This window comes from Pteronotus mesoamericanus, unplaced genomic scaffold (assembly GCF_021234165.1).
Source record: "Pteronotus mesoamericanus isolate MK-2021 breed Mesoamerican mustached bat unplaced genomic scaffold, CSHL_Meso_final contig_50, whole genome shotgun sequence".
NCBI lineage: Eukaryota > Metazoa > Chordata > Mammalia > Chiroptera > Mormoopidae > Pteronotus > Pteronotus mesoamericanus.
The window spans coordinates 15,316,975-15,330,731 of NW_026555186.1; positions in this window are offsets into that span (position 1 = coordinate 15,316,975).

The window sequence follows — 13,757 nt, forward strand, 5'->3', positions numbered from 1 at the left end:
AAGACAGAGAGTATTAATATCCCATTCTACAGGTACAAAAACAGGGGCACGAGCTTGTTTAAGTCAATGGGTTCAAGTAAGTAGCCAGCAGAATTGGAATTTAAATTATAATTTGTCATCAATGCAATAGCCTTTTCAAAATCCCTGACCTGTGACTAGTATGAATCACCCTGGGACCTGCATACATGTGCCACAGTGGATCAAGTCCCTTTAAAACAAAGGAATGCACAGGAATGAATGATGTTAGCAACCACCCAATATTTCACTACCAACTGAGATTGTAGCATTCATATTTATCAACAGGAAGCCTTTCTCAGGTTAACTTTATGTTGGAAATGGTCCCCACTCCTAAAGCTGGCTGAAATGCATCACTTTTTCACGCACGTGCTATACACGGATTCACAGTTTCTTCTGCTGAACACTTAGATGGTTTCCAGTTTGCCCTGTTGTCAATCATCTTATTAAAATATCATTTGTGCCTAGAATACTTTTCTCAGAAAAGATTCCTGGGAGTAGCTGGCAAGGCCAACAGAATTGGTTTCAGGGCTCCATGAGGCATCTCCTGAAAGGGCATCCTGAGCACTGCTACGGGTCATACCTCCCCACTACGACTGGATGTTTGTGTCCCCCCGAAAATACACACGGTCTGATTTGATTCCCAGGGTGATGGTGTTAGAAGGTGGGGCCTTTGGGAAGTGACCAGGTCCTGAGGGTGGAGCCCCATGATGGGGTTAGTGCCCTGATAAAAGAGACCCCAAAGAGAGCACCCTTGCCCTTCACCACATGAGGACAGTGAGAAGACACTACCTAGAAACCAGGAAGCAGTTTCTCACCAGACACCAGATTTGCCGACACCTTGATCTGGATGCCCAGCCTCCAGAACTGAGAGATATAAATGTCTGCTGCTGGGGCTGCTGTGGTAGCAGCTGGACTGAGAGTCCCGTCCTGCGGGGGAAGGGTTCCCACTCTCTCGCCTCCATCAGCCTTTGCATATGGTTGCTTTCCCCACATTTTATAGCCGAAAATGGCTTCCGTGGCATTCCTTGTATTGGGAAAGCACCTGAAGGTTGTGAAATGTGTGCTGCTCTTCCTCTGGTGCCTGTGGATGCTGTCTCTCCTTTATCGGTTCATATACTTTAAGGACATTAAACCTTTGTCTTCCAAACATGTTAGATATGTTTTTGCACTTGTCATTTGTCTTCGTTAAAATAAATCTAGCCATTTTTTTACTATCGAAATGATACATGGAAATGTAAAAAAATCTAGAAACAAGAATAAATAAAAAGAAAATAAAAATCACCCGCAATCTTATTATAAGCAAGAACATCATGATTAACATTGAAATATGTTTTCCAGTCATTTTTTTCTGTGAATAAAATTATATGCTTTGTTTTTCAAAAACAAGATCATACAGGGCATGCTGTTTGCACTTTGATTTTTTAAAATTTACTGTAGCGTGAGTGTTTTCCTGTCCCCACGGAGTTCTTCAGGGCATTATTTTTTAATGGATGGACACAGTGAACGCACCACTGTTTCTGTCTTTGTTTCCTAGGGCTGCTGTAGAAGCATCACACACCAAGTGGCTTAAGACAACAGATGTTTACTCTCTCCCAGCTCTGAGGCCAGAAGTCTGAGAGTCAGCAGGGCTGCGCTGTCTCTCTGGGCACGGAATCTTTCCTCATCTTGCCTTGGCTTCTGGACGTTGCCGGCAGTCCTGGGTGTTCCTCGGCCTATAGACACACCACCCCAACCCCTGCCTCCGTCATCACGTGGCCTTGTCCCTGTGTGCTCTCTGTGGCTCTTTTCCTCTCCTTATATGGTCACAGTTATATGGGATTAATTGGTGCCCACTCAACTCCAACATGACCTCGTCTTTACTAATTTTATCTGCAATGACCTTATTTCTAGATAAGAGCACATTCTGAAGTACTGGAGGTTAGGGTTTCAACATATATTTCCTGGAAGACACAATGGAACCCATAACAATTTCTTTAAACTGTCCCCTCTTATTTCACATTAAAACTGCACCTACATTTTGGTTTTGGTTTTTTTTAAGTTGACCCATGTTTCAGTTGCTAACCATCATAAATGGTATTTATGACCATTTCCTCAGAGTTTCAGGCTACATCTCCATCCTCTCAGAAAGGTCAAAAAAGAAGACAGCACTGCGGCCGTTGGCAGGCTCTGCCCTCAGGCTCCCAGGCTTTGGTGGCCGGTCGCTATGCCAGGATGGGCTTGCAAGGGTCCACAGGGGAGAAGCTGACCCTGAGGTGGCGCTGACCCAATGAGCACAACACAAATTTCAAATGTTCCATAGAGGAGAGAAAAACAGGTACTTTTTAAGTTTCCCTCCCTGTCTCTCTCTCACTCTCAGCAAGCCTCCCAAGCTGAGCTGGGTCAGGAGTCACCCTTCTCAGAGCTGTGCCCTGGCCTGATGGCAGTGATAACTCCTGGATGCTTCCTAAGCCCTTGGGTGTTCACTGAGAGTGGGCAGGCCCAGTTCAAGCCTGAGAATGAGGAGATGTTGGGCCTGAGGAGAGGCTGCAGGGTGTGTCCTCAGAGAGGCATTGCTGATGTCCTCCACCATCCAGCTCAGCACCCAGTCCGCTGGGCTCCAGAGCTTCCCCCAAAGTGCATGAGGGCATTGCTTAGAATGCTTGCAAAATAATTAACCAGGAGGATGTAGCTTCAAAAGTGCTCGTGATCCTGTAGCTGAGACATGCAAACTGGGAGGTGAAGATCAGGCAGCCTCAGTTTAAATGTCCCCCTGCACACAACAAGGTTGCCTTCTCCACAGGTTGTTCCCCAGGGCCCAAGACACACCCTGTCTATTCTCTGAGTGACTACTGCTATTTACCAGAGACCTTTGAATACAAACTACTATCCTGAAAGCTGTCAAAATTAAGCCTCACTAGAAGTCTTTTGAGGAATATGGCATGGACAGAGTAGCTCTATTCCCAGAGTGGCCAGTCCTGGTCGAGCCACTGGCAGGGAACCGTGCGAGCCCAGGCTGTCCAGGAGGCCAACATGAGGGGTCCTGTATGGTGGATTAGGCACAGGGCTTTTTCCCTCCTGCCCATCCATGCCAGTGGTGTGCCCTGGTGATGGTTTCAAAGAAGGTATGTGTGCCAACCTCTTTCAAAACAGTCTTTGAGAAATAACTTGTGGGCTCTTAGAAATTCTTTTATGCCATTCAAAGCACTGAGAGGCAGGATTTTCTCTCTTCTGTCACAGTAATATGGAAGATGAACCTGCCACATTTTTAAACAAAGAGGCTTTGAGAACAAGATTTCTTCCTTTGGGAGTAGTCCACGATCCAGACAAGATGCACACACATCTTGGGGCAGCCTGCCCAGGAGCAAGGATGATGGGCACCATCTGTTAATCCCTTCAGTCTCCTGAGAGAAAGGGAAAATGTCACTGTCAGTTGTTATGGGTTGAATTGAGTCCCCCCCCAAAAATGTTGCGGTCCTCCCCCTCAGTACTTATTATTGTGACCATATTTGGAAATAGAGACTTTGTAGATATTCATGTTAAGATGAGGTCATTAGAGCAAACCCTGGCCCTTTATGACCAGTGATCTCATAAAAAGTACCCATTCTGTGGTACTCTGTTATGATATCCCCATTGATTGTGTCAGGTATCAACACTCATGAGGCCTCTGCCAGAACAACCACATCATACCTTATATGACAGGTATTGCAAATCTGTCTAATTTCCCCTAGTAGATCACTGGCTTATTATGGACAGAGACTTTTCTGAAATTTCACCAAATATCCAACACAAAGAGCAACACGCAAAACTTGCCACAGCAACAAGACATGTAGGTGCACTGTGCTCCACACCCGCACAAGGAAAAGACACGCTGCTCCCGCCTCCCCTGACTTCCAGAACAGCTCAAACCAGCTTCTGCCATCACCAGTAACCCCAACAGAACTGTCGCTTCTCCAGTTTTCTCTAGCAAGGATGCAAAAAGTTGTTCATTGCACCAGGTCACCCCACTTTATTTCTAATCTGGGAGCAGCTTTGGTGAGATGGCAAATGACCATATTGACCTGGTCTCTACCAGCAGTGCCTGGTTACCCCCAGGGCCGCAGGGAAGCCTGCCGCCACTCCCTCTTCACCTGAGAGCAGCTCCCCTGTGCCAGCTGCCATTCCTGACACATCCATCTCACTCTTAACACCATGCAGACATACAGCATCAAGGCCTCTCTTATCTGTAAGGTTTCAGACAGACAGTGGATCACCCTTTAGCAAAGCCAAGATGTTTTCTGTAACACCTGTGAACTTCTCGACTTGGTTGACAAAATCATGTGAGAAATTAATGAATGAAATACAAAGTGATAAACTAATGTTGGACACAATTTGATAAAATCCATTCACTTTAACTTATGTTCCCCTACATAGAGAGGGGGCTTCTGTAAAGAAGATGCAATCTCATGTGACAGATATAAGTGGGGTCTCTGGCGTAGATTGCCTGGATCCACACCTGGGGTAAGTTACCTAATCTTTCTGTGCTTTCATCTCTTCATCTGTAAACAGGGTAGTAATAGTATCTCCCTCAGAGACAAGTTATGGAGATTACATAGATGATCACCCAGTAAAGTGCTCAGAGCATCATCTGCATCTGCTTTTACCTTCCTGCTGCAATGGGATCAACTTGAAGCCAGACAGACAGCTGTGATTTGGATCTAGATCCTACACTGGCTGTGAAGTTGGGCCAGTCACCCAACCCTTTTTAAGAGAGAGTATGAAGTTTATAAATAAGGTGGGGTATCAGTGAAGCTTTCCCAGAGAAACAGAACTGACAGGATAAGTATGTGTAGGTACATGATTGATTGGTTGATTGATATCTTAAAGAATTGGTTCACACAATTGTGGAGGCTGGGGGAGTCCAAAACTCTGATGCAGTTGATCAATAGCAGACTGGAGGCACATGGTTATCTGAGTCCACAGGCTGTCTGCTGATAGGTCAGTCTTTCCTCTATCCAAGCCTTCAACTGAGTGAACAAGGCCCACCCACAGTAGGAAGGTCAATCTGTTTTACTTAAAGTTCACCAATTTAAAAACACCTTCACAGAATCACCTGGAATGTTTTTTAATTCAATTTATTTAAACTTAATAAAAGGTTCTCCCATTTCTCCCACTCCTCTGCCCCTGCCCCTGTTTCTTGCAATCACCAATATGTTTTATGTATTAATGAGCTTGTTAATTTTTTTCGATTTCACATATAAGGGAGGTGACACAGTATTTGCCTGTCTTTGTCTTATTTAACTTAGTATGACACCCTCAAAATCCATCTATGTTTTCACAAATGGAAAATTTTATTCTTTTTTTATGGCTGAATTGTATATGTGTATATATTGGGTTGACAAAAAAGTCCATTTAGTTTTTTCTGTGAAATAAAAAACACATTTTTTCTTTTCACCAATAACTTTATTGAGATATATATATATATATCACAATTTCTTTATTCATTCATCTATCCATGAATACTTACATTATTTCCATATCTTAGCTATTATAAATGCTGGAATAAACATGAGTGTAAATATATCTTTTCAAATTCATGTTTTTTCATTTCCTGTGGATAAATAGCCAGAAGTGACATGGCTGAATCAAATGGCAATTCCATGTTTAATTTTTTGAGAAATCTTCATATTGTTTTCCATAGAGGCTGTACTAATTTACATTCCCACCCACAGGGCATGAGGATTCCCTTTTCCCTACGTTCTTGCCAGCACATGTGACTTCTTATCTTTTTGATAACAAGATTCTAACAGGTATGAGGTAATATCTTATTGTGATTTTGACTTGCATTTTCCTGATGATTGATAATGTTGAGCATCTTTTCATGTACCTGTTGGCCATCTGTATGTGTTCTTTGGAAAAATGTCTATTCAGATTTTTCTGCCCATTTTTTAAATAAGTTTTTTTTTGCCATTGAGTTGTATGAATTCTTTATATATTCTGGATGTTAGCCCCTTATATATGATTTACAATTATTTTTCTCCCATTCAGTAAGTTGCCTTTTCATTTTGTTGATGGTTTCCTTTACTGTGCAGCAACTTTTGAGTTTGATGCAGTCCCATTTGCTTTTTGCTCAAATTCAAAAAAATCATCACCAAGTCCTACGTCAAAGAGCCTACAACCTATGTTTTTCTAGGAGTTTAGTTTCAGATCTTACATTCATGTCTTTAATCCATTTTGAGTTATTTCTCATGTATGGTGTAAGATAGTGGTCCAGTTTTGCTCTTTTTCACGTGGCTGTTCGATTTTCTCAACACCATTTATTGAAGATTGTCTTTTCTCCATTGTGTATCCATGGCTACTTTGTTGTACCATAATTGGCCATAAATGCACAGGCTTATTGTGGGCTCTCTATTCTTTTCCCAGAATAATGTTTGATGACAGACCTGGACATGGTGGCCCAGCCAAGTTGACACATTAAAAAAGCCATCACAGATGGGTGATGTAGCTGTCACCAGCACCTTGTTCCAGAATCCATGGTCCCCATCCCCCTCTCTCCAGAGACACAAAAGCAGACCCCAAACAACAGCTGCAGCAGCACAGCAGCAGGGCCTGGGGAGTCTGTGGACCAGATAATCAGAGCACATGATGACCACTGATGTGACAGTTTAGACACACAGCAGCCCGTGAGCATGAACTCCTAGCCTCACTGAAGAGATGTGTGAAGGTTTCTATTGCAGAACCTTCAATGTAGCACCTTAAAATGACCCTGCCACCAGTGTCCCACATGCAGACTATTAGTCCTCAGAGCCTGGCCAGGACACTGTTCAAAGAAAGTACTCACTTCCTGTCCATTGACGTGGACAAGGCTGCCTGTCCAAACCACTCCCTCCTCTGCTCTTGTCCCCACACCCACCACCCAAGTCTCCAGAACCAATGTTGTGGAATTTTTCTTAGGGACTAGAGATAACATTGAATGTCCCTGAGCTGGATGCTATTGCATAGTAGCAAGATGGTCCCAAGAAGTTCAAACACCATTTTCCATTGTAATTGTTAAGTTAACATGAAAAATATAACTTATTCCTGGTTTTCTTGATATACTCTATGCACAGAAGAAGGGCTATAAATAAATCATTCAACAAAAAAGGGCAACTGTGTAGGTATTAGTTTATTCATACAGCCCTACCAGCATATAGCTGGAAGAGGATCTCAAAGGGGATTTTAAATTACTATTTACACAATGGGAAGTTTCTTTGCTTTTATTGTCTTCTCTGATAACAGCCTGAGTCACAAACCTAACTCAAGATAAATCTTGATGTCTTCCAAAGAAGGCTAGAGCAAGTGGTTGTACCAGTGGCCATACCAGTAAGCTAAACATGGCACTGTGACAGAAATGAGCTTCCATGGGAATAAAGAACACAGTTATTTGAGCACAGAAAGGACCGCTGGCAAGCGCATCTTGCTTGAAGCTCATGCTTGCAGCGCCCCGCACATTGCCAATGCAGGATGCTAGTTTCCCTCCCTATATGCCCATGGCGGGTGAAGATACCCACAGAGATGGATACACAGCATTTCCCTGCCATCCTCGCAGGCCACACAGTCCTGGCTCTGCATTCTTCCATCATCATTCTTTGCCACTCAGTGACACAGATTTAAAACCATGTCTTTTCCCAAATAATAAAACATTCTGCACCAAAACGCTCTCTCAAGGTATTCATGAGGCCAGCCCATAGCCTTGGGTTTTTATTAACCTCCCTGATGCTTGAAAGCTGGTCAGTGCATCTGACCACCAAGGCGGGAGGCGAGGCGTCTCCAGGGACACTGAGGGCTGGCTTCACCCGGCACAAGACAGTGAAAAGGGCAGGAGCTGCAGGGGAAGTGGGTCTGCAGAGCAGGCAGCTCTGTGCAGCAGCAGAGATGAGCCCTGAGGGCTGAAAGGGACAAAAGCGCCCCATGCAGATACAACGTTGGGGATTCAATCCATTGTCTGCCCAACTCCCATCCCCCACCCTCCCCAAAATAAAGAAAATCAGGAAGACACAGCGGTGGTCTACTTGGCAACTTCTCTGTTTGCTGTGGAGGAAGGTAATTTGCTACACAATGAGTTAGATGTGTGTTAACATGGAATCAGCCCTTGAAATGGTTTGTAGGGCAGTTGTGTGACACAAGGTCACCACGGGCTGTCAGTTCCCAGTGACTCCTGGATGGATGCATTCAAGGCTCTTATGACTCTACACCCTCAGTGGGATTTCTTCATGGGGTCTCCCTAATTCCATCTAATTCTGGATGGGAGTCACAAAGCATTCAAGATGTGAAAATACCCTTTTTAAACGGTAAAAGCCTCCAAAGGACTCGGTTCATATTCTGTTCTTCTGTGTCCTACAATTAGTATGTTAAGTTGACTTTTCTAGCTGGAATTTCAAGGCTCAAAGTCATCCATGCAGAGAAGACTCCTGTTTTTCTCCATCTCCTTCCTGAAAGCCCACTTCATTCACATGTCCGGGCAAGCTGAGCTAGAGAGGAAGGAATTCAAAAGAGACAGTGAGGAGCTGGCAAGAGTTGTGAAATGTGTGCATCGCTCATCCGGCCAAGACACTAGGGGAGGTACAGGGTGAGTTCCAGGAGGATCAGCACAGCCCACATTGATTATGTTCATCCTGCCAGTAATGAGGACCCGAGAAGGAAACCCAGCAGGCAGAGCAAAGCCCAGGATGTTCTCGGTTACAGAAGCCCCAGCAGGCGGCCTCCCAACCTCACCAGGAGGTGAGTTCACACAAAACACTACCATCCTCCCCCAGCATCCCCGACAAGAGGGCACTTGACCTTTCTTGAAATCCAGCAGAAACAAGTGTCCGGAAGTGGAGAGGCTAAGTGCGGCTTGCCCCCTCCTGGCTCCATCCTGGCCCTGAGACGTCCCAGGGCACCGGCTCCAGGAGAGGGGCTGTTCTGGCTGGAAGCTGTTGCTGGATGGCTGGATGCAGCTGGAAAGAATTCCAGAATTACCACCACATCCAATTTTAGACATCCTATTCCTCTCCCCATGTCTGGGAAAACTGTTGCCTGATTGTTCCCGCTCCCCCACCGAGTCCCCGCCTGCCTCCTCTGAACAGCCTAGTGCTCCAGCCAACCCCACTCAAGGCACAGTTGAGGGTGCACCCCAGTCCTTGCATGCCCCTCTTCCTAGAAGCATGACCATTTAAGTCTGAAGGATCCTTGCTCCCCAGGTCCCAAGGCATTGAGCAAACTATCTTGTAGAGTCGCTAAAGTTGTGGGTAAGTGAGTCCCTCCCAGAAGAAAACTAGTGTTGGAGCTGCCACTGGCCTGTCCTGCTGCCACTTGTGTGTCCTATGCCACCCTCTGGCCAGCATCTCAGATACAATCCCTCCTGCCTCCCAAGACACCAGGCTCTCTGTCATCAGATCAGGGGGAGAGGCTGCTGCTCCTAGCCTCTGTAGGGGTCCAGGCTGGAGGGAGGGGAGGGCTCAGGGACATGGCCCTTCAAGATGGAAGCTGCTCGACATCATCTTCCAGAGACGCTATGTTTTCTGACATTTATTGTCATTTCTTGTGCCACAAAAACCAAAGAAACAGGGTTGTTTGAAAGTAACTTTAAAGGCTTTGTGAAAGAAAATTCTGAAGAAGCCACACAATGTCAGAAACTAAATGTTTAACTGGGTTTACATAGAGACCTACCGCTACCCCCACAGCTAAAGGACAATCGAGAGCCATGGACAGATCGAGTTTGAGATGCAGGGAAAGACAAGCTGCTGTCCCCTCCCACAGGCCACTGGCGGTTCTTCTCTGAGACACACTCCACTGCCAAGCGACAGACCACAGACCAGGCAGGTTCGTCGTGGCCCTGAGGGTGATGGCCACGCTGGGCCCAGCTCCCAGGACCCCCTCCTGGGGAGCAGAGTGGAGCTCGAGCCTGGGCCTCCCCCCGGCTCCTCAGGCTGTCTGGGGCTCTGCAGGCTCCTGCACTCTGTTCTCCCACGAGCAGCTGGAACCTCCTTTACAGTGACTCAGCATCTAAGAAAATGGGACTTGATGAAATATGGTTGAGGACAGCTTTGATTTCAGGGGACAGCCCTGGGGGCAGCTCAAGGAGCACTCTGTGACACTGGGGTAGGGGTTGACCCCAGGGCCCAGACCTCCCCTGGAATGGCTGAAGGACTGAATGAGACCATGCCCACACCATGGTGAGCACAGAACATAAGGGGAGCCCTGTCTGTGGTTGGCATCACTCCTCCCAATCAGCTTTATTACAGAGGCCAATTCCCATTAAGAAGAACCACTTGGTGACTTTTAAGCTGGGCCATGGCAGAGAATGTTAGCAATGTCTTTGACTGACCCCATGCCCTCATCTTTGTCATAGGGCTTACTGGGACAAACCCCGGTCCCTGCAGGGGGGGATCAGAGGTCAAGGTCTGGTAGAGATGGGACACATTTGAGTGCAGGCAGAAAATCCAGGTTGTGGGGCACAGAGGGAACACATCTTAAAAGCAGAGGAAACTGTCCTCATACCCTGAAAAATGGATGCCAGGGCTTGAACTGAGCTGAAGGAAAGTCAGAGTACGGATGCACCACATAGAGGGGACAGGAAGGGGACTGGCCTGAGAACCTGATGTGGAAAGACTGGCTGGTGACCACAGGAACGTAGGTGTGAGAAAAAAGAATGTCAACACATCGTACATCAAAGGAGGCTCTCAAACATCTCTGGGGGTTTATCACCAACAAGATAGCATGTTTAATCTGGCAAAAGAACTTGCAATTTGAACCTATGTACTGATGCACATGTATAAATACAGAGTGAAAAAAAAGTAAGTTTACAATCATTCATATGAAAAATAATATAATAATTAATAAATAATAATACAAGAGCAAACTCTGTTTTGTATACTTATAACTGTAAACCTACTTTTGCTCCTCTATGTATTGTGGTAAATCACTTAACAATGATCTACCTTCTTAACAAATGTTAAGTGCACAATACAGTATACTTAGTTATAGACACAATGTTGTATGACAGGTCTTTACAATTTACTCATTTTGCAAAACTGAAATTTTGTACCCCTTGAACAGCAAGTCCCCAGCTCCTCACTGCCCCCTATCCCTGGGAACCATGATTCTACTTACAGTTTCTATGAGTTTGACCATTTTTAGAAACCTCGTGTACATGAAACCATGTAGTGTTTGTCCTTCTGGAATGGCTCAAATCAGGATCTCAAAGAGACATTTGCACCCTCATGTTCATCGCAGCATTATTCACAACAGTCAAGACACAGAAACAACCACACAGCCTTCCTTTAGCCACACAGAAGTGTTTGTCACCAACAATGTCCGGCACCACATGAAGCTTCAAAGTCAACCTAAGTAGAGTCATGTGGGGGGACCATCAGGAGGCCAGGGCAGATCCCACAGTGATGTTGGGAGTTCTGGATGCGCTGGCCACCCGTACCGCACCTCCCACTTCAACTCCACTTTCAGCACTCTATTTGGAGATGGCAAAAATTCCAGTGTGTATGTTTGATGAGAAACTCTTAGGAAAACAGAGGGAAAGTGGTATTGCTGACATTGTGGGTGTATTTATTTCCATTAAATGGCCAAATCCACAGTCTGGCCATCGTCCACATGTGACAGGACACGTAGATACACAGGGACCTTCCCCTGCTTTGATCTGGGTCAAGTGAACTGGGAAATCAGCACTTACCTTCGTCAGGCTCTGCTAATACATAAGTTTATGAGTTTGCCTCATTCATTTTCAAAATGATTCAAGCCAAATACATTCTATTCATGGGAATTTTATCTCAGTGATGGTTTTATGTAATTTTAGAAAATGGTTTGTCAAATGTGGAAGGAAGCAGAATGCTGAACTAGGGATGTGCTTGTGGAAAAATGGCTTCCCTGCCCTAGGGGTGAGAGAGAATTGGGTTGAAAGCTCCCTTGTGAAGACAGACAGAGGAGGACTGGGGAAGAAGGACGAAGTGGGGCCATACCATCAGGAAGGAGGCCCACCCATCACCCCATAGAGCTTCAGTGACAGTATGAGAGCCATGGTATACTTGGTTTCTGAGTGTGAATCCAGGGTGTTATGGGACAGGAGTGACACTGTGTGGAAAGATAGTTCTATCATATGGAGCTGGACCATCTGCCCACTGTGACCTCAGGCCTGACAGGCTCTGCAGTACCTTAGGACCTTAGGTCACCCAGAGCCCCCAAGTCTTGACTTCCTCCCAACACCTTGTCTCTCACACAGGACCCCAAATAGAGATCCTGAGAACCAGAGTGCTCTCGGTGCCGTCCCCAGGACTTCCATTGACTTGATGGTCCTTCACCCATATCAACACAGAAACACAAACACATACACGTGCTCACACATGCTCACACACACACCAGCACAATAGAATCAGTGAGCTAATAGGGTGACTGTCCGCTGAAAGTGGATCTTCCCCTCTGGGGAGGATTTTAGAGATGGTTGGTGCCAATGACAGGTTGCCACCTTTCTGTGTGGCCGAACATCCAGTGCGTAGAACTAGCAGGGTGTGGCCGACCCTTGGGGGAGGCTGATGACAGGAGAGCCTCGCTCCATACCCACAGGATGTAAGAGAGGCCAGTGGGGTCTTCCCACCCAGAACACTGAGTGAGAGAAGTGGCTCAAAGGGGACGACACAGTGAGATCTGCTCTAGGCTCTCAATCACCCAGCCTGGCCCCCTACCCACCAGAGACGTTGTGAACACAGCCATCTTCATTCAGACTGAGTTTGCTCTCTTTTGTCTACAAGAAAGGAAGAGAGGAAGGAAGGGAGGGAGGAGGAAAGGGAGGGAGGGAGGTTGGCGGCAGTACTAGTAGGTTGTCTTCTGCCCCCAGCGAATGTAACACCAGATGCAGGCTCACACATGTGAGTTGTATGGATGTGAATCTATCCATCTTCACTCTCATCAGCATTGCCCCTAGAACCATCTCTACACCATCATAAGTGAATAAAGTAATCATGGGATTAAGTTATGTTTAATTTAGAAATATTTTCTGAAGAAATGCCTGTTTGGTGATTTACCTGTTTAATTTTATTTATGCCCTCCCAAATTCAACCTGAGTCTTGCAATCTTATAGAACGTGTCTGGTTTCCAGCCCAGCAGGTTTCATCTGTCAATTCATGCAGATCATTTTGTCAAAATCCTTTTTATTTTTTTTTTTCCTGCACACTCTTCGTTTGCCCCTCCATGGGTTGCAGGTCAGCAGAAAACACACGAGCTGTGAAATTAGCCTGCACACCCACCCATCGGCACACTCTGAATGGGAGGCACAGGCCGGAGGAGCCACCTCCACCTGCTTGGCCCACGCCTCCTTTTTCAAAACATGCACTTGAGGTGGAAATTTTCCATAATTGCCTCAGCACAAAGGTGAGTTTGTTTGGAAAGTTTCAGCAAAACCTACGCATCTGTTTTGACTGTTGTGCAAGACTGTGAAAGGACGAGCCCCAGGAAATAAAGAAAATGTTTGCACACCAGTAACTCAGAAATCTTTCATTTGATTTAAAACTTGTTAGAAGTCCAGAATTCAGAGAGAAAATGCAAATCAAATAATTTTGAGAATGCACTTTTATTTGATCCTCTGATTCAATCCTTCACCAAAATATTTTAAACTATTAAAATAGGAATATCTGATGTTAATGATATTGTTCCTGAGGGACAGGTGGCCAGTTGTAATGCTCTGAAGTTTTTTTGCAGGAGCAGACGTGAGTGGGAGCAGTCTCTATGTATTCTCGAGCAGTAGGTGCCTCATAAAA